The 23,991-nt window shown below is 40.3% G+C and overlaps 2 long non-coding RNA genes across 2 annotated transcripts; both read left to right on the forward strand.

Moving 5' to 3' along the window:
• The first annotated feature begins 11,331 nt into the window (after nucleotides 1-11,331).
• On the forward strand, nucleotides 11,332-12,006 carry LOC139433025 (uncharacterized). Its single transcript, XR_011642588.1, has 2 exons — nucleotides 11,332-11,463; nucleotides 11,875-12,006. It is a non-coding gene; the product is annotated as an uncharacterized lncRNA (long non-coding RNA).
• A 1,083-nt stretch (nucleotides 12,007-13,089) lies between these two features.
• On the forward strand, nucleotides 13,090-14,591 carry LOC139433116 (uncharacterized). The gene is made up of 3 exons (XR_011642681.1): nucleotides 13,090-13,127; nucleotides 13,873-13,951; nucleotides 14,494-14,591. It is a non-coding gene; the product is annotated as an uncharacterized lncRNA (long non-coding RNA).
• Nucleotides 14,592-23,991: the final 9,400 nt, after the last annotated feature.

A 23,991-nucleotide genomic window follows, 5' to 3' on the forward strand; every position in this document is an offset into this window, starting at 1 on the left:
GAATACTCTTCCAGTTGAACTTAAAAACCTGTACTGATTTTAACTCGTTTTCCTATGGTGCAAACAAAATTATATTAAGCAACCAGTCATGCCAACATTAATTACACTGTAATCTGAGTTTTTGTAATTTGAACTGTATTGTTGTCATACTATATCTTAGATATTTTATTTAAGTGTATTTGAACTGTACTAAGTATTACGTTCGTAACCTGAATTGACCGAGATCATATAAGTGTATTTCAAGTGTACTATGTATTAATTTATTGAGCTGTACTTAAATCAGGTTTTAAAATTGTTTGACTGATAGAGATCATGCAATGTTATTATTTGTTTATTGATTGTTATGAACCTGTCTGAGGACCACAGATGGAAATTAGCTCTTAGCTATAATCTGGCATATTGCATCTCTTCTCTTTGCTGAGACTAATGTTTTTGTATGCATGGTCCTTCTATAAATAAATACAAAAAAAATATCATATGATGATTATTATGTGTTTGAGAGTATTTATAGTGATTTTACGATCTAACAAAATTAAATGGTTAATTGATCCCAATTACGGCTATAAAAAGCTCTGGAAAACAATATGACTTGAAAGCTCTTCGATGCTTTTGGATGATGCAGCTCTGGAATATAACATATATACTTTGTTTGAGTTTATTTAACAGTACCTCACTTACCATTGAAGTTTCTCTTATAGCCTTTTATTGTTGGCATCTCTGTGCCAGAGTTGCAAACAGGAGTATATCATGTGCAGGGGGCGTTACCCATGCCAATAATAAACAATAGACCACCCGCCTCTATTGAGGATTACATCGATTTTTCATTCAGCGCACCTGGGAATTTTTTTAAAACATATACGATAAAAATGTAATTGTTGCTTTAGGCCCAGTGTAAAGCAACGCCATAATTACGCAGCGTCCACACGGCGGCGTGCGTTCAAGCTTGCCGGCGGGCATGTCTGAAGCTCAACCAACAACCAATCACATGAATCTCCCGCCCCGGACACACAAGCACGCGGTTTGATTGGCTAGAGCGTGTACTGGCGTATGATTTGATTGGCTGACGCTTCCGTAGAAGGTTCAAAAGTAGAACATTGCTCAACTTCTGAAGCGAGCAAAGCGAAGCAACGCGAGCAAAGCGAAGCAACGCGAGCAAAGCGAAGCAACGCTCCCACAATGCAGTTCGGCAAAGTGTGACGTCGTCTTGTGGACGGGCCGTTACAAGACTCAGTTACCTGGCTTTGTTTAAATTAGATTGTGTGTCTTTGGGATTTTAAGTCAAGACAAAGAACTGCTAACAGAGCACTTATATATACTAATAAAGGACTGGCTTATCTATAGCCAGTTGAGTAGCACTTGAAATGTTTGGCTCTATGAAACCTGATGTACTTATATGATTCTGTTTTCTTCAAGGTTGTGTCTTCCTGGTCGAATGTACTTATTGTAAGTCGCTTTGGATAAAAGCGTCAGCTAAATGCAATGTAATGTAATGTAAAAGTGAAGTTTGATTTTCTATAGTTGGTGTTCTTGTCTCTTCACTCTCAATTTCTAATACTGCTCCTCAGTTTCCCTACATTATTCTACACAAGCTGTTGCAGCTGTCAGAAATGTAAAACGCTTCACTTCCTGTATGACGAAGCATGATTTTGCAGGGAAAAACTTACCAGACAGCAGGTATGTATATAGAATAGCAGAATTAGAAACTTTTCTGGTTTGAATATTGAATAATATGTGCTCAATTATCAGTGAGCAGTATATTGACCATTGAAGGATGACATTAGCCATAAATACATGATTCCACACTTACAGAGTTTGTGGAATACCTATAGAGACTTTAAGATCTTTTACACATTATTGAGATTGTAAACTTGAACTTAAAACAAACCTTTTTTAATTTGCCAAAATCCATCTGTGTATGTATTACATGTGATACTATTTTTCTGCTACATGTATATCTTTGTGTGAATGCAGGGGAATTTCCTCCTTTAATCAACACTGAAAAATAGCTCGGCATGATAACGTCAAACTGATATCGTTAAAGCTGCTTTACATACGCTGGCTCAGTACGATGAGTAGTTTACTCTTAAAGTTAATCTGGAAATAAACCCGTCAAATCACACTGAATGACATTGACTGTGTCCGTATACTGAAGGTTCACCTTATTTGCCTAAAAGATAGTGTGGTGTCTTTGTTATTCGAGTAAAGTACATCAACAACATACTTGAAGTTAGTGTATCCATTTGATCCTACACTAACTTCTACTCTCCAACAATTCAGTGGAAAATACTGTACTTTTACTCCACATGTTTTATTTAATGCTTATATTTATTGTTACTTTTTATATAAAACTATCATGTGATATATGGAGGCGTGTGGCGCAGTGGATAGAGCCTTGGTGTTGGGATCAGGGGGTCACAGGTGGTTCAAACCCCTCTGCAGTCAGCATGTCGTTGTGTCCCTGGGCAAGACACTTGCCCCAAATTGCTCCTGTGGGGATTGTCCACAGTATTGAGTATGTAAGTCGCTTTGGATAAAAGTGTCTAACAAGTAACATGTAATGTAATATATTGTGAAGAATCTACTGATCTTCACAGTATACAGAGTATCTGAAATTGATTCCATACTGGTTTTAGTACAAGAATTGTCTAAAGGCATCCCATAAAGAAACACTTGATTCTTCACTTTTACAAAAATAATGAAAATGTACAGAAGTTGAATTCACTGAAAGGACATAGATGACATCACTAAAGCCCAACACATTGGTGCCGATAATAACTATAAATTAATTCTTCATGCAAAAATGGCAGAAAATTCCGTTTTCAGTCCCTCATTGTTCTGCCTATCTCCTTTACATCATATAGGATTTGGGTTCTGCAGCAACAAAACAAGACATTTAGAAGCATAACCTTGTACTTTGAGAAACTAGGATCGGCCGTTGTTCAGTATTTCCCTCCATTTTATAAACAGAATGATTAAATGACTAATCTAGAAAAACGAATTGCAGTTTAATCCATCATGACAATACTCGTTAGCTGCAGCCCTGCTCTATTAAATAAACCCTCCTGAAAGCGAGTCACCTGACCCCCCGGTCTTTGTTCTCAGATTTCTATTCCTTTATCTGAGTCTCCTTGGGAAACTAATGATGTCCTTTCACGCTTTTTCTCTTCCTTGTGTGCAGAATGACGGAGTGGAAAGCTACAATGCAGGAAGGCTGATGAGTATGCAAATGTAGGAGACAGATAGGGGACAAAGGTAGAGAAATGAGAGGTTGTAGTGGAGAGTGATATGTGTCATTTGGTGATGTCATGCAGGGTGACAGCGGCCTGAGTCAGAGGGTGACATCAACGCAACAAGCTGTCAGACAGGTTGTGAAAGGGCTTAGTCCCACACTCCCATTGTCCTCTGGTTTAATGCTGTTATTCAGCCTGCCACCGGCCTTACCATTTGTTAATCTGACCTAACACACAGTTAAACACGGGACAAAGACACACAAACAGCACATTTAAAGGCCAGAAAAAAAGGGCCAGCGGCGAAATGTCAGGCTGTAATACACCATCACAGCTTTTAGAAAACAAAAGAAGGAGCACACAGTTTGTGTGAGGTCAGGCAATAAACATCTACCAGCAAACACACTGTTTAGCTTAGAGTTTGACTTCTTCACCATGTAGACTTATGTTTAATTTGAAGTGTATAAAACATATATTAGTGCTAAAGTCAGATAATGGATTCAGCAATCAAATAAAACTATAATAAATCTATTTATTTTGTATTAAAAATTTCAGAAACATGCTGTAGTATAGGGATTTTCATTTTTATTAAATACTAAACTTAATATATTTGGGTTTTGGACAAGACATCGCTTTGGAATTTGAGACACTACGAAGGGCATTGTTCAAACGTTTCTGACAATTATATTATTCTTGAAATAATAAAATACAGGTTAGTCAATAATCAAAATAGTTATTAGTTGTGTCCCTGATATAGATTCATCAGACGATAAGTCAGGTGATTTTATGTGTATTCCCTATTGTAAACAAATCCTATGAAAAGTCCCAAACCAACAATGACCTTATTCTTCTAACAATGATTGTCTGTGTAGCCAGAGCCTGAGAGACTTCCATTGTTGTCCAAAAACTCTTAAAATGACACATCAATGAGACACACAATTACACTTGTTGACAAATGTAAACCTAAACGTTGTATAAGGACGCTATAGATTAAATAACAATTGCTTAGCAAAATCAGTCAAATTCATCCTTAGAGGAACATGAAAGTCCATCCAATAGTGTTTGAGGCTTTTGTCTCAACACCACAAATATGAACCCCATGGTGGCACTATCGGTAAATTCACAGAATTAACAAAGTAATTGACGTATATCCCCCAGGGACCATGAATGTCTGTACAAAATGTCAGTTCGGACCAAAATGGTGGACCATCATTGCCGCCAGAAGAGCCAACACTACGCTACCATGACTAAGACAGTGGTCCAAATATCTGATCGTCGAATCCATTATTTCCACAGTTTGCTTCCAGGGGGGGTAAATGCTTTTACACCAATGTATTTATTAACCTACCATTCTTAAATACGCCAAATAATAAATCATAACTGATGGTAAAGTTAAATTCTAATGTTATCTTTACTAACAGCCATTCAGACATTCAGTGGGTGAGAGGAAGTGACGAAGAAGAATGAGTAATGTAGAATGAGACAGAAAACACTTTTTAGCTCCAAAATTCATTCATGAAGCGCTCGGCTTTGTTGTATTTTCCAACCACACAACCCCCCCACCATGGAGACACTGACGGACCAGGCATCTTTGGGCTAAGGTCTTGTTGGTTTCATTGCTCACTGTACTTACACAGAATTACAGATAAGTAGGGACAACATGAGTCAGTGCGGTGAACTGAGGTAACAGGTGGGTTTCAGGAACACCGTTTCTAAGAATCAGTGTGTTATACCTGCAGAGTTTCGGGGGATTGAACAAAGTGTGAAACTCATTTGCAGACTGCAGGTTTGATAAGTCAGTGTGTGGGTGCAATCGGCGGATGATATCACCGCTCAAATTGTATAAATATCCATTATACGTTCTTGGTATTTTTGAAAGGACGTGGAACAAAGCAGGCATTGGAAATCTAAGATTACATGTTCACTGAAAACCAGAGTCATTATCCTTCCGTCTAGTCAAAACACTCTTTCAGGAGAAGAAGAGGGCATGAATTAAAAGATGACATCATGTGAATACACACAAAAGAGGCCCACATGTTTCAGAGACTCTTCATCACTTTAAATAAAAACCTTTTAAGGCTGAGATAAAAATCAAATACAGTACATGCAGCATGTTCATCTATGGTTGCAGGTGGCTGGAGTGCCCCCTGCAGGAAAGGGCTATAATAAAGACTCCATTACATAACAAATACTGTATGTATGTGGCACTTTTAAAACCTGGTGGTTCACAATACAAATAAAAGAATGTAAGAACATAGAACAAGGGGAAAGTAGACATTTGGATAATACCTGAACAAAACCAGTGGTGGGATGTAACTTTTACATTTACTCAATAACCAAGGTATTATTTTGAAATACTTTTACTTTCCATTTTATGCTACTTTATCATTCTATTTCACTACAATTCATAGGTAAATATTGTACTTTTTACTCCACTGCATTTATTTAGCATTACATTTCATATATGAAACCCATGATATGCTTATGTGATATGCAGTCCTTAACTACTTTTTAAAAAGTCTCTAAAATTGGCTCCACATTGAGAAACTACAAGATTAAAATGCATGTGATAAAAAAAGGATGATACAATAGTATGAAGGTAGATATGGTGCAAAATGTGAGAGTGTGTAAAACCTGATGTGAGCACTTCCAGAAAAAAAATCTGAGTGTGTGCTACATTTACACTTGTATAAAATATCCACGTAACTGTGAACCAAATGTACACTTGTAAAAAATATCCACGTAACTGTGAACCAAATTTGAAGTCACAGAAGAAAAAAAAAAGTTTTGTAGCTTGTAGAAAAAAATGAACTTAGTGATGAAATGTTCACTTGCAGAAAAATACATATTTTTTAAATATATTTTCCATTACAACTGCAACTTTATTTATTACAACCTCTCAAATCAGTCATTACAACTTGACGAATCTGCTCTGTGGCAGTATAAATCGACGAATCTGCGGTCTTGACTTTTGCTACACTTCTTGCGATAAATGTGTCGCAAAAGTAATTTTCACCTGTAGATGTGGGGGGAGGGAGGGGGGTTGGAGCGAAGGGGCGGAGCTATCAGAACAACGAGGCTTGGGTCAGTCCAGCGCCATATAGACTGAGAGTTACGACATCTCCGTTCACTCCAATGGACCACTTTTTTACAGCAATGGCGGATCGTGGAGCCTCTCAATCGTTCCCCGGAAGTTAGCGCCAAGGCTAGCAGAGCTGTGGAGTTGCAGCATAATAGACCGTTCGTGACGGACTTTTAAAGGTAAGAAGAAGTTTAAAGATTTATATTGCGGATATTATCAGTACATCTGATTCAAATTAACATGTGTATTAAAGGATGTCAGTGGATTATCCCTAAATTAGTAGATTTAGGGAACGTTTACAGATAACAGATCAAGCTAGCATACCGAAGCAAGTTAGCAACACACGTTGAACAGCCTTTCAATTGTAAATTCCGTTCTCATATGCGGCTTTCACACCAGCGCTTTTCAGTTTCTAGCTCCGAGCGGGAGCTTTTCTGGTTCAGCTCCGGTTTCCCTTTTCAGCTCCCGCTCTGTGCACACCGCCCACTGGCGCCCCAGAGCTGCCCTTGCTGCGTCATGACGTCACCGTTTACATCGCTGATTTGCCACCCAACGGCAGCCATTACGGCGCTCACAACAACAACAACAACTGCGTCGGGTCGATGATCGTGTTGCTTTTAATCACACAAAGCCAGAATAAATTGAATAACGACTTCTCCAACCTTATACTTTTCTCCAGAGTGCCGTGGTTCATTGTTTATTAATGTGTTTCTGCAGCATTTACCGACCGCTGCAGTGCTGGCTGCTCTTCCACAGGAGTTTATTCTCCCGTTAGCTCCCGGTTAGCTCACACTGCAGCGGCCGCTCTAAAGTATTCACTGTCCGACTCACACAAGCAGCTGATGCATATCCCCAGTTCCCCTTAGCCTAAGTGAATGTGTGTCAGTCTGAATTGACACTGTTTGGTATCACAACGCTGTTATGAAAGTTTCTCTGGTATAAAACGGGTGATGTTAGCATAGCAACCGAAGCTAAACTGACTACTTGCATCCGATAGCTGCAATAATACAAAACAACACGTCTGCCTCTCTCCACAATGATCGATAACAGTGAACGGATGGTCAACGTAAGGTACAAATAAACAGAATCACACGAAGCCTGGTTAGTGTTGCCTGACTTTATAAAGTGTGTTTATAGGCACTACTGCTTGTAGGCAGGCATAACAGTCGACCCATGGGAGGTGGGTTTAGTTTCCTGCACGCCTCGACGTAAGAGAGACGTAAGCGACGTCACCTCTTAGCTCCAAAGCTCTTGCCTCTGGACCGACAATTTTTTGGAGCTGGAAATGAAGCGGATTCCGGAGCTAAGAGCCGGAGCAGCTCCGGTGTGAACTGGAAAACCCGGCGCTTTTCAGGCTCTAGCTCCGAGCCGGAGCTGAAAAGGCGCTGGTGTGAAAGGGGCATTAATGTCATTTCGTCCAACATGTTGAATTCGAGAAGAGGGGCTTCTAAACGGGATTGTATGCGGGGGTGGAGGGAGTTACATATTAGATAAATATAACTTTGGTGCGTGTAAGAGTGAGTGTTTTTAGCAGAGCCATATTGTGTCCTTGTGATTATGTTGATTATTACCTGTCTGTATAATGTTGCAGCTCAGCTGATTTTGGATTGATGGCAAAGGGAGAGGGACTTAAGTGAGAGTGAAAACACAAGGTAAGTTTAATACTACTGTTTTATATAAGTAAGCATACTAAACATGTATTATATCACTGTATTATATAAGTAATCTTGTTAGTAACCTACTGTATGGCAGGTGGAGGGGCAGTGATGTTACAGGTGGAGGAGCAAGACTGCAAACTCACAAGACAGAGAAATCAAAGTGTGTTCTCCAGAGAAGAGGTTGATTTTACTTCAATTTTTTATTTCATATTTTCTAAAGATGTAGAAATGGCAACAAAAAAAAAACTTGAGAGCTGTAACCAAGACAACTGTAACAACATGAGTAGAGAGCCACCAAGGTTTTTCAAGTCCCTCTCTTACTCCATTTTGCCAACCCAAACTTCCAGATACATGACAGGACACCTTTGTTGTTTGCGCTCCTCTGGCGAGAGACAGCAAGTGCATTTCGTGGCATCTGCAGGCAGTGGCAAGTCCTTCCGGCATATGCCACAGAGGCCGCTACTCTGTGGTAGCTGTGGCAAGACCTTCCGGCATATGCCACAGATGCCACAACTTGCCGAGGCATCTGCCGCTGCTCACCTTCCGTGGAAAATGCAGCTATTTAAACCCGTATTTATCGTGTAAAATGTCGCTGTTTAGGCACGACTTTATCGAACTGATCTGTACACAGGACTGATGTGCGATCTCTGTTTTTCAAAAAGATTTTCATCATTTCTATTCAATTTTACTTGAAGCATGGTTTGCTAAAATAAACAAACGTGCTATATTTATGATGAAATATTGGCGAGTGAGGGTTGCAACGCCCTTGGCAATTGTCGCTTCTTGAGGGGAGTTTCCACTGCTTGCTACGATAAACCAGGTATATGACTAGTAAAGACAAATAATTAACAAATAAATATCTGTATGGACACACAACTTGTACACTGGTGTTATTAGACTTGGCTACAGACTTAGGGCAGCTGTAACTGATTGCAGTTGCCACTGCTAGTGAGATGCTAAGGTTAGTATGAAGGAGGTCCTTGATATATTTCCATTAGGCAAAGGACTTATATTTGCCCCATGCCTTCAGCAGCAGCAGGCCATTCACTTTGATTTGATCCAGTTATGAAATGTCATCATTTCGACAATAAAGAAATGCTACATAAACGTTATCTTGCATGTTTTATCGAACCATCTCCGTTTCTAACTTTCAATATTTAAAAAGAGATCTCTCTCTCATCTGCGTGCGGGGGCGGGGCCTCACAGACATGCTGCTGCGCTGTGCACACAGTTCTGCCGGTAATGAATATTAGGATACATTTTGTGAGGAAACTTTTCCACCAATAATTCCAATAAGTATTCCAAAATGTATTCAATTCAGGTTTACGAAAGTAACTGTATTCGGATTAGTTGTTTTTCAAATGTAACGCGAGCTGAATACAGTTAGACTAAATGGTTTTTGTATTCTGATTACGTTACGCCGTTACATGTATTCCGTTACAACCCAACCCTGTGTACAGATCATCAGTCCTGTGTACAGATCAGTTCGATAAAGTCATGCCAAAACAGCGACATTTTACACGATAAATACGGGTTTAAATAGCAGCAGTGGCAGCTACAGTAAACCTTCTCTTACTCTGGCATCTTGTGGCAACTCCCGTTGAGCAGCGGCAGATGCCTCGGCAAGTTGTGGCACCTGTGGCATATGCCGGAAGTACTTGCCACAGCTACCACAGAGTAGCGGCCTCTGTGGCATATGCCGGAAGGACTTGCCACTGCCTGCAGATGCCACAAAATGAGCCAGGCCCTACTGCCTCTGGCTGGGTGCTGGCAGGTGGAGGGCAGTGATCCCTTCCCTTCTTCCCTCAATCTTTGAGATTAGTGTAAGTAGAAGACATGGCACTGTACAATTTTGAACATTTAAAATATTATACCACTTAAAAATAAGAAATATTACTTTTGTTACTAAGAGTTCATACTTATTATACCTGTGTCACCTTTCACACTATAGCTGTTGTAGAGGCTAAGCCAACGCTTTAAGCCTCTGAGGATCTGCTTGGTGGGTGTAATTGACGCACACAAGTTTGCTGCAGAATAAAGGTCAGAAACAAAGTTTCCAGTTTGAAACAGTCCATTTATTTCCATTTTACTGGTTTCCATTTACTTGCTTCTTTCCATATTCACCACACGATATTACTGTTTACACAATACCTTTGCTTTGCTTGTAATCCCGTGTTTGTGTGTGTATGTGTTCTCCGTGTGTGTTCTCCGTGTGTGTGCTCCTTGTGTGTGTGTTCCGTGTGTGCTCCTTGTGTGTGTGTTCAAAAACTGTATGGGCCTTCCGGCGGAACCTCTCCCCAACACACATAGGCAGGGCCGGCCCTCGGCATAGGCAGTATAGGCGAATGCTAAGGGTGCATCAACCCATAGGGGGCGCCGAAAGAAAGAAAAAAAGTTAGGAAAAAAAAAAAAAATTCATTTAAACAATTTTTTTAAATGTAAACACAATTTCCCGATTTTGGATCAACAAAGTACATCTTATTATATTATACTAACAGAACTACGCATATATTGCGTACAGCGCCCATAAACTCTGGCACACCCCCCCCCCCAAAATCAAGTTGAACTGCCCCAGTCCCAGTAAAAGGTTTATGTGAAATTGTTCTTTTTTTGAAATAATGGTTTTAGTGTGCAATTATAGGTTTTAATTTTGTATTTGTATTCATTTAAAATAAATCAAAACTCCCAAAAAACGTACACAGCTTCTGTGTGCTTTTCGGTGCTTTTATTAACATTGGAATTTACATTGTAAGCGGCCGTGGGGGGAGAGCTTTAGAGAGCTCTCTCCTGAAAGACTGAGAGGCTCTGATAACCTCAGCTCAGTGAGGTAAAGGCACACTTTATATGATCATTATAGTTATAAAAAAATAAGACAATAGATGAAAAACAGGTATAAAATACTGACAGTACAAAAAAGTTATTATTAATAAACAAGAATACAGTTTGAAAGGAGTGATTTGTAAAATATCCATAAAGAAAAAGAAAATCTGCTTACAGTTCTGTTTCATCTGGGTGTTGAGAGATGTATCCATATCTCCTAATTTTGCTCTCAAAGTGCACCAGATTGTTGCTTGTAACTTCAATATTAAAAAAAAAAGTCTTCCCAGGGGTGCATGCCCCCGGACCCCCCTAGAGGAGGTGAGGTCCCCCCTCCACTTAAATCATGTTCAAATGGATAGGAAACTAAATACAGTTGCACACATCTTGTGTCAATATCTTTCTGTGTTGGTGGTCATGCCACAACCGTGCACGCGCAAATCATAGTGAGTGTCTGCATTTGGGGGGGGGGGGGGGGGCGCCAGCTAAAATCTTGCCTAGGGCGGCAAATTGGTCAGCAAATTCCTACCGGTACCTACAGGTTCCTACCTTTATACCCACAGTTAATTGGCTCCTACAGCTGTGATCATGAGCTATGGGCTTTGTAGATACAGGTCCCGGGGTGAATCGTGGTGCAGGGGCCCTTCTCTTTTTGACCACAGGGCGATGCACGAAGATGGTGGGTATAGCCTCTGCTCTCAGCCTAGTCTTGCCCTTTTTTGTCTTGACAAATTAGTGACTTGAGGTTTACTTCACACACAGAACAACTCAGTTTTGTCTGCCCACATACATATTCCATAGTGGTTGAATACACAGTATTAGGAAACACTTTATACTTACTGGACATGTTATACTCATTGCATACTGTATATAAAATATGACCAAGAATGTGAGACAACTTTATAGAAATTCATATCACATCTGTTACTGATGCCATTTGTCATACTTTGTTAAACTCACAAATAATAAAGTTCCATAACTTCAGTTGGGAACAAAGACCACACCTTATCTCCCCAAGGCAATTTCCCATCCAATAGGTGCTATATAGGTGTGTATAACCCTTTCTCCTGTCTGTTACTCCCTCTTTCAGCACAAGAACCAGAGGGGGATTCAATGGAGCCTGAATACCTGCACTGAGACCCTCACCCTGCACCCTGAGTCTCAACTCTGTGTTTTTCAAGCCTTTCCCTGTTTTTTTGTATTAAACAAAACATTAAGCTTTCCCAATGGTGTGGTTTTCGTTTGGTGAAAAAGTGCAAATGCAGTGTTTGTATATAATTACATCACATATTTTTTTGCTGTTGGTCGTGAAATTGCTCCTGCTGACTTGAGCCAGTCATTTCTTCCTCCGCTCTGTGTCAGTGGGGAAGCCGTACATTCGTACTCCTTTCTCTGAGCGATTGGAGCATCCCCAGGCAGCACAGCAAACCATGGTGGCGACTAGGAGGCAGCACAGCAAACCAGGACAACACGGAGCAAAAGGCACCAACAAACGGCATGATATGCTATTCAATGTTTATTGAACTCCATGTATTTGCAATGGATGTTCCTAAAACAACACATGTAACATCATCATCATCATCATATGCTGCTGCTGCTGCTGCTGCTGCTGCTGCTAGTCCTTTGATAGTCACCTGTCGGTCTCCTGTCCTTTCTGAAAGCCATAAAGATGACATTAGTCATTTAGATAACTTGTGTCCTCAATTACCATGGGATTACTGAAACTACCATGAATTTAAGAAAATGGTAGAAATGAATCTAATCTGAATTTTAAAGCATTACTTTAGATCCCCTCCCTCTAAATGTATCAATAAACATTAGAAAGTGATGCTCCTGACTACCATACAGGTTTAAGAATATAATATTGGTTTTAAAGAATTCAAAGCTATAAATAAACAGCAACAGGCTCTTTAACCAAGGCACTGTTAGCCTAACATGTAAACTAGTTGTTCACACTAATCCTAATATTATTACTTAATATTAGCAAATTCTATTTTATTTTTTAAAACATATTGATGTAAATACATACACATCGATTTGTTGTATAAATATTGCAAATCAAAACCTTTATTCACTAATGATTACCAAAAATCGTAGTTCTATCTCCTGTTATCAATGCATTCACATTGCCCGCCATGAACTTCTGGGGAACGATCCTCGTCTACATGAACCACGTGACGATAACCGTTTTTGGACTTCCGTTATCGTAACTCTTCTATTATATGGCTCTGGGTCAGTCACAGTCAGGTCGAACCGGATGACAGCGATGACTAACGGATGACTAACGGTTCGTGTCGCTACGATGGTCGCTACCAGTCCGCTGACATGGCGCGTCAATCAACGGTAAATGTTGCCCATTACTTGCCCAGTATTACTTTGAATATTATTATTGTGATTGAGGATTAAATCCGCTTTGAAGACCACCGTTTTATATCGTACAGTTTAGCGGCGAAATAACGTCAGTCAGCCAGCTAACGCTAGCTTTGTTGAGTTTATGCTAGCTAAACAAGTAGTGGTTGTAGTCTATACAGCAGTAATTCATATATTATAGGCTAGCCTACTGCTTTGGCACTAACGGTTGATAACCGTTTATGAAAATAAAACCAATTGAACTGTACTGAAATAATGACAAGTTTTATAATTGTCTTGGGCTCCTGCTGTGTTTTTAAAGCCTTTGTAAATTATCCATGCTATTTTCTATTTAGCTAACGTCGAAGTAGTGTATGTGAAATCAACCTCACAATAAGATGTGTATATATTACAATTATTAATGTCATATTTCAAGATGATTACTTAGATATTACAATATGGTTGGTTGAGCTGGAGTTCATTATTGAGCTTACACGTTAACGTCACAGTCATCTGAAGAACGAACCCAAACCTTGTTGTTTTTATTAATTGTATTACAAATTGATATCAAATAAACAGTAAGCATTGGTAACACAATTTCTAAAGTTACAGTAAAATAAAAAGGACCCTGACTCGGACAATACACAATCCAACATGTTCAACAGAAGAGAATCAGTTATATTGTTTGTACACATAGTACTTTACATATATATATATATATATATCTGTTTGTTTAAAGTGTCCAGGTGATGCAGACAGGCTGGACCAGAGAGGGAGAGACAGAACTGGACTCCTCACAGCAGTGAACTTCAGCACAGGTACAAATACTCTTTTTTCATACTGTACACAGAATCAAGAAAGATATTGGTTTAAATGAATGAAGTATTGACTTGAATACACTGATATACATTCCATTAAACAATACTAAATCCTAGATCACCTACACATCAGTGAAGTTGAGGGTTTTTTCCATGCAAAAAGTCACATTTAGATGTTAACAAGCAATATGACTTTGTCAGCTTTCTAATGTAATGTATTGAAGGCAAAGATATTTAACACATAGTGAGAACTGCTACTATTTATCTCTCAATATTCTCTGTAAAAAACGTGGTAAAAGTTATTCTTTCAGTGAGACAACAGAGCAAGCTTCTACAGTTGCACTACGTTTTGACAACAGTTAAATATTATTTTGATAATAACATATATTTCAATGTTGGTGAATTTCATACTGTTCATTCATAATCTGATTACAATTAAAAAATAATTATATCAACAGCCCCATAACACACAAACACACCTCTTTCATAAATAACACACTTGTTCTGCAATAATGTTTTATGTTTCCTGTAATTTTTGTTAGGAAAGGACATGCCCGAAAGACACGACATCTTCTCCTTCTCTGAGGGTCAAGAAGAACATCCAAGAGGAACATTAAAAGCTGATGTTATGAGATTTTAAGACCAGTACAGGACATTCACTAAGAAACTACTTTTATTGTGAAAACAAAGATCTGCACACCGAATATTTTTGTAGTCTATCAGGACCATCATTTGTTTGTGACGCTGCCTGCACCTCAGAGAAGGGGTAGTTATAGTCAGGCTTATAAAGTGTGGCGAAAAACATAGTCAGCTGATCGAATGCACCTATTTCCACATCTACACTCCATCAGCTGATTATTTCTATTTGCCTCACTTTATGAGCTTCACATCACTTGTACCGCAGAGTTTGCAACATCACAAATAAATGGGGCCAATCTTCAGTCAGATATGAATGTGTAATCTAACATTTTCAGTAAGAATAATGGACAAAAGGAATGCAAATACAATTTATTGAAATGTGAACCAAAAGTTAATCAAATGTTTTAAATAAAAAGCACATATGGACAGAAGGTGTAAACCTATTAAATGTATAAGTAAACACATTTAGTCAAATAAAGTGACAGACTAGGCCTGTGCAGTTGGTATCAGCTTTGCCCAGCATGGGCTCCTCCATCAGGCCTGGTCCTCCTCGCTGAGGAAAGACCCTCAGTCCTCTCCAAACCAACAGACAGGACGTCCATCACACGGAGGTTTCTCCCTGAAGTCTCTGCAGCCCTCTGGACACCACACTGTCTCAATCCGTCCACACTGAATATGAGAGGGGGGAAATGAAAATAATAAATGCTTTAGACAATAAGAAATATAAAGTTGACTGTTGAGTTGCTCAGTTTTTTTAGATTGTCAATACTATTACTGTATAACTAATATCTCAGGTTAAGAGGCCCCTTCAAATAAAGATTGGTCTTTAAATACATGTTGTCTTTTGAATTGTTTGTCTAAAGTCAAGGATCTAGAACTGGTACTTAGTTTTAATGATACAGTCTGGTTATTATGCTGTTTGGAGGAGGCCTCACAGGTAAGAGCACTAACTAGCTACCATCACATGTACCTTAGCTTGACTTAAATGTATTAAACGTATAGTTCAGTGATGGCAAAATATAAATAACTAATGTCATGCAAACATATTAATATTTGCTTGATTCCAGAGTTGAATTTAGCACAATTGCATACAAACGTTAAGGGATTTTAAGATTCTGAAGTCTTCGTTCTAAATAGAAAATAGCATGGATAATTTACAAAGGCTTTAAAAACACAGCAGGAGCCCAAGACAATTATAAAACTTCTCATTATTTCAGTACAGTTCAATTGGTTTTATTTTCATAAACGGTTATCAACCGTTAGTGCCAAAGCAGTAGGCTATCATATATGAATTACTGCTGTATAGACTACAACCACTACTTGTTTAGCTAGCATAAACTCAACAAAGCTAGCGTTAGCTGGCTAACTGACGTTATTTTGCCGCTAAACTGCACGATATAAAACGGTGGTCTTCAAAGCGGATTTAATCCTCAATCACAATAATAATATTCAAAGTAATACTGGGCAAGTAATGGGCAACATTTACCGTTGATTGATGCGCCATGTCAGCGGACTGGTAGCGACACGAACCGTGCCCCGCAGTCTCCAGTCACCCGAGCCTCGTCCTTCTGATAGCTCCGCCCCTTCGCTCCAACCCCCCTCCCTCCCTCCCTCCCCCCACATCTACAGGTGAAAATTACTTTTGCGACACATTTATCGAGATGGGTCTGTCTGCAGACCGCAGCAAGGAGGCGTTTCCTATATGGGGTGTTTCCTATAGGGGCGTTTCCTAACTTTTTTTATCCAGCTGCTTTTATAAATCCTCGCAGAAGAAGTCATTGTTCTAGTGATGGGAATTCCGGCTCTTCTTGCTGAGCCGGATCATTTGGCTCACCAAGAAGAGCAGGCTCTTTCGGCTCCCAAAGGGCTCTTCAGTTTACCACATATTATACCTTTTAATTAAATCAAATGTAGCCCTGTTTTGACTAATTATTTATATGTGTACACATATATCACTTAAATTATTCAAGACATCCTTTGTACTAAAGTATTCAAAAGTAAAAATTACATGTTTAATATAAATTATTTGCTGTGGCCAATTGTTTTCATTGCATTTACAGACCCGTGTAACTCTCTGATACCACCCAATTAATGCATTGACTTGCTTGTAGAACCACGCTACACAAAACAGATAGCAACACCTATAAAAACTATTTAAAAAAAGGGGCTACTGTATCAACCTATATAAAGTATATAAATATAGTTTTTCTCCCTGCAGGAGAGGGGAGCGTGCTTTGAGATCAACTGCTAGGCTGCAGCGGGGAGAAGAGGGGGACAAAAAGTAGGAAGAGAAGTAATGGGTCAGAAACCCTCCTTTTTACGCAGCGGTCCAGACATAGACATCATAGCTACGGCGACATAGTTGCCAGTTACTTTTTGCATTAGGGCAGGGATATCTTTCAAGGTTTGACATAATGAATTGTGCTACTTTTAAAGCAAGCAACGATGTTTTCAAATCTGTAATCAAAAAGCTCCTCAAAAACACTATAGAAGCAGTTCCTGCCGTTGTTACGTTAGTTCAAACAGTAACAACGGACTACTTTTCTTAGCGGATGCATGTCAATTTAAATCAATACTGTTTGATGTTCTCATAAACGAGTCATGTTTGTTATAGAACTTGGTTTAATAATCTTGATAGCAACGGAGCAACATACATACACCTGGTAGTTATCACAACACTACTCGTGTGCCGCATGTAGATCCCTACATCCGGTACGGTGTCTGCAGAAGGACCAAAGAGACCAAATGCGAATACTCTACATCCCCTTTCTTTAGCTCTTCCTACAGTAGTGAACAAAACTGTTATACTGAGCACATATGACAGAACATACAGGATGCTGCAAATGTACACATTATCAAACTATGTGTGCATTTAGTAACTGATGAACACAGAGGCTATCTCAAAGAAGGAGTGCAGCATTTAACTCAGTAATTACTACCGTAACAAGTAGATTACTAGAATAGAATACATTTGCACTATGCAACAAAACTTTAGGCCTCAATATGGCATAACTGTGTGAACTAACAGTTTAGAGTCATTGTTCTCATAGTGGTATGCTTATGCATACATGACAAAGTTTCAGTCTCTGTATTTGGGATTAGGCTTGATAGCACGGCCTGAGCGTGTCCTGTAGACACTCTCAGGAGTGTCTGGCAGCAGTTTAGCTGTGGGAACATCAGCCCTCATGTGTTCACTGTTCAGTGATTCCTGTGTGTTACAATCTGTGAACTCAAGTCCTGTGTCCTGATGATCAGTGTCACTTGTGGAGGTGTGTGACCGGACGGGCTCAGCTACAGGCAGAATGTGCCTACGATTCCTTCTGTACAGCTTCCCGTCTGAGTGGACGACGTATGACCGGGGTTCCTTGCAAATCTCTTGAATCATTCCAGTCCTGTTGTAACCTTGTGGGGTCTGCATCCTAACAACCTGTCCTTCCATCAAAGGTTGTAGTGCTCGGCTTGACTTATCATAGCACTGTTTTTGATACAGCCTCTTGTTTAGAAGCTGGACTTTTATCTCTTGTGGATGACGCATGTGTGGCTCAAGCAGCTTCACCGAGACTGGGAGTGTTGTACGTGTTTGTCTCGACATCAGTCTCTGTGCAGGAGATCCTAATTTTGCGTCACGTGGTACATTCCTGATGTTTAATAGGTTGAGAAAAACATCAGTTCCATCTCTATGAGATTTCTCCATGAGCTGCTTAGCACTGCGCACAGCTCGTTCAGCTAGCCCGTTGGACTGGGGATACTCAGGGCTGCTGGTAATATGAGTGAAGTCCCACTGTGAAGCAAAGTCTTTAAAGCACTGGCTAGTAAACTGCCTCCCATTGTCTGACATGAGGGTGTGAGGTGTTCCATGAACTGAGAAATGTCTTTTCAGCTTTGCAATGACTGTTGCTGCAGTGATATCACGAAGCATGTCGATCTCATACCAGCCTGAATATGAGTCCACTAGCACTAAGTATTGCTGATTGTGCCACTCAAAGATGTCAGTTGCTACAGTTGACCACGGCAGGTCTGGAACTGGATGCAGATGGAGTGGTTCTTTCTGCTGGTGTGGTTTTGTGCTGTTGCACACAGAGCATGACTGTATTTCTGTGTGAATGTTGTCTGTCATAGTTGGCCAGAAAACAATGCCACGTGCTCTCCGCTTTGTAGCTTCTTCGCCAGGATGTCCTCTGTGCATGATGCTGATGTATTCTTTCTGTAGTGACAGAGGAATAACTGCTTTGTGACCCTTCATTATGACTCCATTTTCAACAATCAGTTCGTCTCTGAAAGGGAAATACGGTCTAATGGCATGTGGAAGATTATGCTGTTTAGCGGGCCACCCGTGTCTGATAGTGGTGCTGAGTGTTTGCAGAGTCATGTCTTCAGCGGTGTGCCTCTCTAACTCTTCTAAGCGAGAAGAAGATATGTAGTTAACAGTCATCACGTCGAAGTTGTCCTCTTCTTCAGCTTGCTGAACTGTGGAGCTGCGGGGAGCTCGCGACAAAGTGTCAGCCAGGAACATTTGCTTTCCACATTTGTACACAAGAGTGATGTCGTACTTTTGTAGTCGTAGCATCATTCTTTGTAGTCTTGCAGGTGCTGTGTGTATGGGCTTTTTTAGTATGGTGACGAGGGGCTGGTGGTCTGTTTCAATAGTGACTGGTTTACCATAGATATAGTCATTGAATTTTGAACATGCAAAGACCACTGCCAACAACTCTTTTTCGATTTGAGCATATCTGGTTTCTGTTTCAGTTAGTGTACGCGAAGCATACGCTACAGGTTTTCCTTCCTGCAAACACGCTGCACCGAGTCCGTACTGTGAAGCGTCACAGGTAAGTGTCACTGGCTTGTCAACGTCGTAGTATAGCAACACCGGTGGGCACGACATGCGTTTCTTTAAATCTTCAAAAGCTTTCTGCTGCTGTTCGTGCCCTGTCCATTCTGTGTCTTTATGTGTGAGCTGCCGTAGTGGAGCTGATAGCTGGCTGAAGTTTGGTATGAACTTTCCAAGATAGTTGACCATCCCCAGAAATCTTTGTAAGGCTGGGACGTCTGCTGGCACTGGCATCTCCTTAATAGCACTTGTTTTGGAAGGATCTGCTTTGAGTCCTTCACTGGTGAAAACATGGCCGACATAGCCGACTTGGCTTAGCCTGAACTTGCACTTGAGGGGGTTAAGCCTTAAGTTTACCTCCCTGACCCTGTTGAGCACTTTTCTCAGGTTGGCATCGTGCTCTGCAACATCTTTACCTGCAATAATGATATCATCAACGATTATTTCACAGGGGTATCCGTCGAAAATCTGTTCCATGGAGCGCTGGAACACCTCGCTGGCAGAATTGATTCCAAATGGCATTCTTAGAAATCTGTAACGACCAAAAGGGGAGCTGAAAGTGGTTAACATGGAAGACTTATGGTCGAGTGGAATCTGCCAAAAAGATCTCTTTGCATCTAATACAGAAAACATAGTTGCTTTTGACATGTGTGTGGCGACTTCTTCCACAGTACGCATAGGATGGTGTGGTCTTTTCAGAGCCGTGTTCAAATCTCTTGGATTGATGCATATCCTGATTTCTTGTTTGTCCTTTTTGCTAGTGGCTACCATAGAGGACACCCAATCAGTGGGCTCTGAGACAGGAATGATGACGCCCAGTTCCTGCATCTTGTCGAGTTCAGCTTTGACTCTGTCTTTCATAGCCACAGGTATGCGATGTGCAGGACGAACGACTGGTTTTACATCTGGGTCGAGAGTCATGGAGTACGTCACAGGTAGCTTTCCAAGCTCATCAGAGAAGAGATCGCTGTATTCTGTTTGGATCTCAACTGAAAAAATCATCGTCAGTGGGGCTTAATTGATGAACTGCTTCACTGAATGAAACTAGTCCCATCCGTCTGCACGCTCGTAGCCCAAGCAGTGGCAGGACATCCTCTTCCACAATGTAGAATGGCAGTGTGTGGACTTTTCCCACTAGGTGGCACTGCAGTCTGACTACGCCCGCAGTTTTGATTTTGCTACCACCATATGCAACAAGATTAGTGGATTTAAAACACGTCTGTATTTTTTCATCTCCTTTTATCACATTGAATGACATTTTTGACATAACATTGCACTTCGCACCAGTGTCTACTTTCATCTCTACTACATTGTCATTGATTTGCACTGTGACAAAAGCCTCATCATTTTTATCGATCTGTGCATCAGTTGCGTCAACACTTACTTGCAGTGTTACGCCGTCAACATAGAATGTTTCATCTGTAGTTGTATCAGCTTGATCAGGTTCTAGTTGATGAACTATCCTCCTGGGCCCTTGCTTGTTGTATGCTTGTTGTATGGAATTGCAACACTTCTTGAAATGATTCCACTTTTTGCAGGTATGACACTGTTGACCATTTGCTGGACAGTTGTCCCTCTTTGCTGCATGACTACCTCCACAGTTGTAGCAGTTGGAAATAGAGCTAGCTCCATTTGCCTGAGGTTTCCTTTTGTTGTCGTATTTTCGTGTTCCTCTCTGGTAAGTCTGAACTGAATCCACATTTGTGGCAGAGTGCTGTGGCATAGCTAGCGTTTTATTGTGCTCTTCAGTCATCTCATGGATCTGACATATGTTAACAGCCTTGATTAGTGTTAAATCACAGTCTCTCAGGAGCACTTTCCTTAAGTTGTCATTACTGATACCACAGACCAGTCTATCTCTGGTTAGTTCTTCATAGAGATTCCCAAATTTGCAGCTCTTTGCCTTGATCCTTAAAGCACTGACATACGATTCAATTGACTCACCGATTTTTTGATTCCTTGTATTGAACTTGTGTCTTTCCATAGTGACATTTGTTTGAGGGTTACACATCTCCCTAAATTTCCTTTTTAGACACTCCGGGTCTTCTTTAGACTCGGCATGAGTGATGATGGGCGCATCCTCGCCAGGACCCCTCACTTCAGCCGCATAGACGAAAGACCTCTCGCGCTCGATGGCCTCTGATCCCGCTATATTGAGGAGAATGTATGCTCGTGTGCGTGCTGGCTTGTCATAGTGTGCCGCCGCGATGAAAATGTCATATTCCTGTTCGAATACTCGCCAGTTCTCTGCGATGTTACCGTCAAAGACGAGTGGGTCGGGTCTCCGGAATCCTTCCGCCATGTTAGCTTAGCTGCATGCGTCGTGTTGGAGCAGGCTTAGTTGTCCTCTCAAACGTCACCCAGACGTGAAAAATCCGCCGTAAAAAAACTCCGGAGACTTGACTTCTGACACCATGTTTGATGTTCTCATAAACGAGTCATGTTTGTTATAGAACTTGGTTTAATAACCTTGATAGCAACGGAGCAACATACATACACCTGGTAGTTATCACAACACTACTCGTGTGCCGCATGTAGATCCCTACATCCGGTACGGTGTCTGCAGAAGGACCAAAGAGACCAAATGCGAATACTCTACAAATACAAAAAACTATTTTTTAAATCAATAAAATCTTTTTCTAAATCCATAAAAGCATTTCAATTATTATTGGGAGTCATGTCGTTACTTTGTTGAGAATGTGGCCATGTGTAATAAGCGGGATAATGTCCACATTGCACATTGCATAATGTGCCTTCATGCCGATCTAGATCCCTCCGCAAAAACAAAACAACAAACCTCTCGTTCGCGGGCGAGAGCCGGCTCCCGTCGTTCACTATAGGAAACGCCCCTATAGGAAACGCCCTATAGGAAACGCCCCTATAGGAAACGCCTCCTTGCTGCGGTCTGCAGACAGACTCTATTGCATTTATCGCAAGAAGTGTAGCAAAAGTCAAGACGGCAGATTCATCGATTTATACTGCCACAGAGCAGATTCGTCAAGTTGTAATGACTGATTTGAGAGGTTGTAATAAATAAAGTTGCAGTTGTAATGGAAAATATATTTAAAAAATATGAATTTTTCTGCAAGTGAACATTTCATCACTAAGTTCATTTTTTTCTACAAGCTACAAAACTTTTTTTTTTCTTCTGTGACTTCAAATTTGGTTCACAGTTACGTGGATATTTTTTACAAATGTAAATTTGGTTCACAGTTACGTGGATATTTTATACAAGTGTACATTTGGTTCACAGTTACGTGGATATTTTATACAAGTGTAAATGTATGCACACAAGCTCAGATTTTTTTTATGCAAGTGCTCACATCAGGTTTTTACGCTCTCGCATTTTTGCACCATATCTACCTTCATACAATAGTCTTAAATAATAAAATACTTTGAATGAGCCGTTCTGCATAATGTGTACATTAACTTCAGATACTGCAAGCACCAGTATAAACAGTATATTTGGCTGTTTATACTTATGCACTTAATGCTATTCAAAGAATCCATTATGCAAAATGTGTACTTTTACTTACTTGCGGATACCTTTGCACTTTAACTCAAGTAAGTATGAATTCAGGATGTGTACTTGTAATGGAATATCCTAAAACCATAATAATTTTACGTTTACTTAAAGGTGGGGTAGGTAAGTTTGAGAAACGGGCTAGAGATCGCCAGAATTTGAAAATACACGACCGGAGAAAATCTGCCACTTCCTTACAGAGCCCCTCCTCCAACACACACGAACGCGCACATCACCAATGAGGGCACGAGATAAGTTTGTGCCCCGATGGAAGGCTGACAGGCAGGTAGGCCATCCAGTTATTTTAGCCGGGCCGGCTCAGATGATTGGTCGTGCTTTTTACAGTACTACGGCTTCCACAGATGATATTTATTTATGTTTTTTTTGTCAAAGCACTGCTATCGAGATGTTAAGAGCATTCCGTGGAATATAACAAAAAGTGTATCTCGAGCCGGTTTCTCAAACTTACCCCACCTTTACTTAAGTACAGGATATAAGTATGTTATCCACCTCTGAATAAAACAAAGGTTAGCAAGATTTTCACTAATTCTTGATATAAAAAAATAAGATTGTCGCTTCTTTTATACAGGATTCAAACACTCAGAGTGTTTACTTGGGAGCCAGGACAGCAAAAGTTCACAACAAATATTTAAATAAAGTAGGATGATGTTTGTCTTTGTTAAAAATATTGACTCCTAGATGCAATATTTCAAACCACCCATCATACTGTCAAGCAATCCAGCAGAAAATACTGTATCATCTGTAGATTGTGTCACTGCTGTCTCGCTTGTCTCAATAATTGATGTCTTTCTGGAATTCTGTTGTGCTTCTTCCTTCAGATTTCACTTCATTCAGGTTTTCTGTTTTTTTCTCCTTGTGCTCCAGTTGGCCGGCCCCCACAGAGCTTGAAGAAAAGTCACGACATTTGGATTGCCTCTTATCACACAGGCATGCAAGAAATTAAAACCTCCATAGCCTCAGGTGAATGCTCCGCTGGTCAGGGCACTTTGCATTTCAGAGTCATTACATTGCTGTTCTGCACTGCTAGTC

The sequence above is a fragment of the Pseudochaenichthys georgianus genome, chromosome 24 (assembly GCF_902827115.2).
Source record: "Pseudochaenichthys georgianus chromosome 24, fPseGeo1.2, whole genome shotgun sequence".
NCBI lineage: Eukaryota > Metazoa > Chordata > Actinopteri > Perciformes > Channichthyidae > Pseudochaenichthys > Pseudochaenichthys georgianus.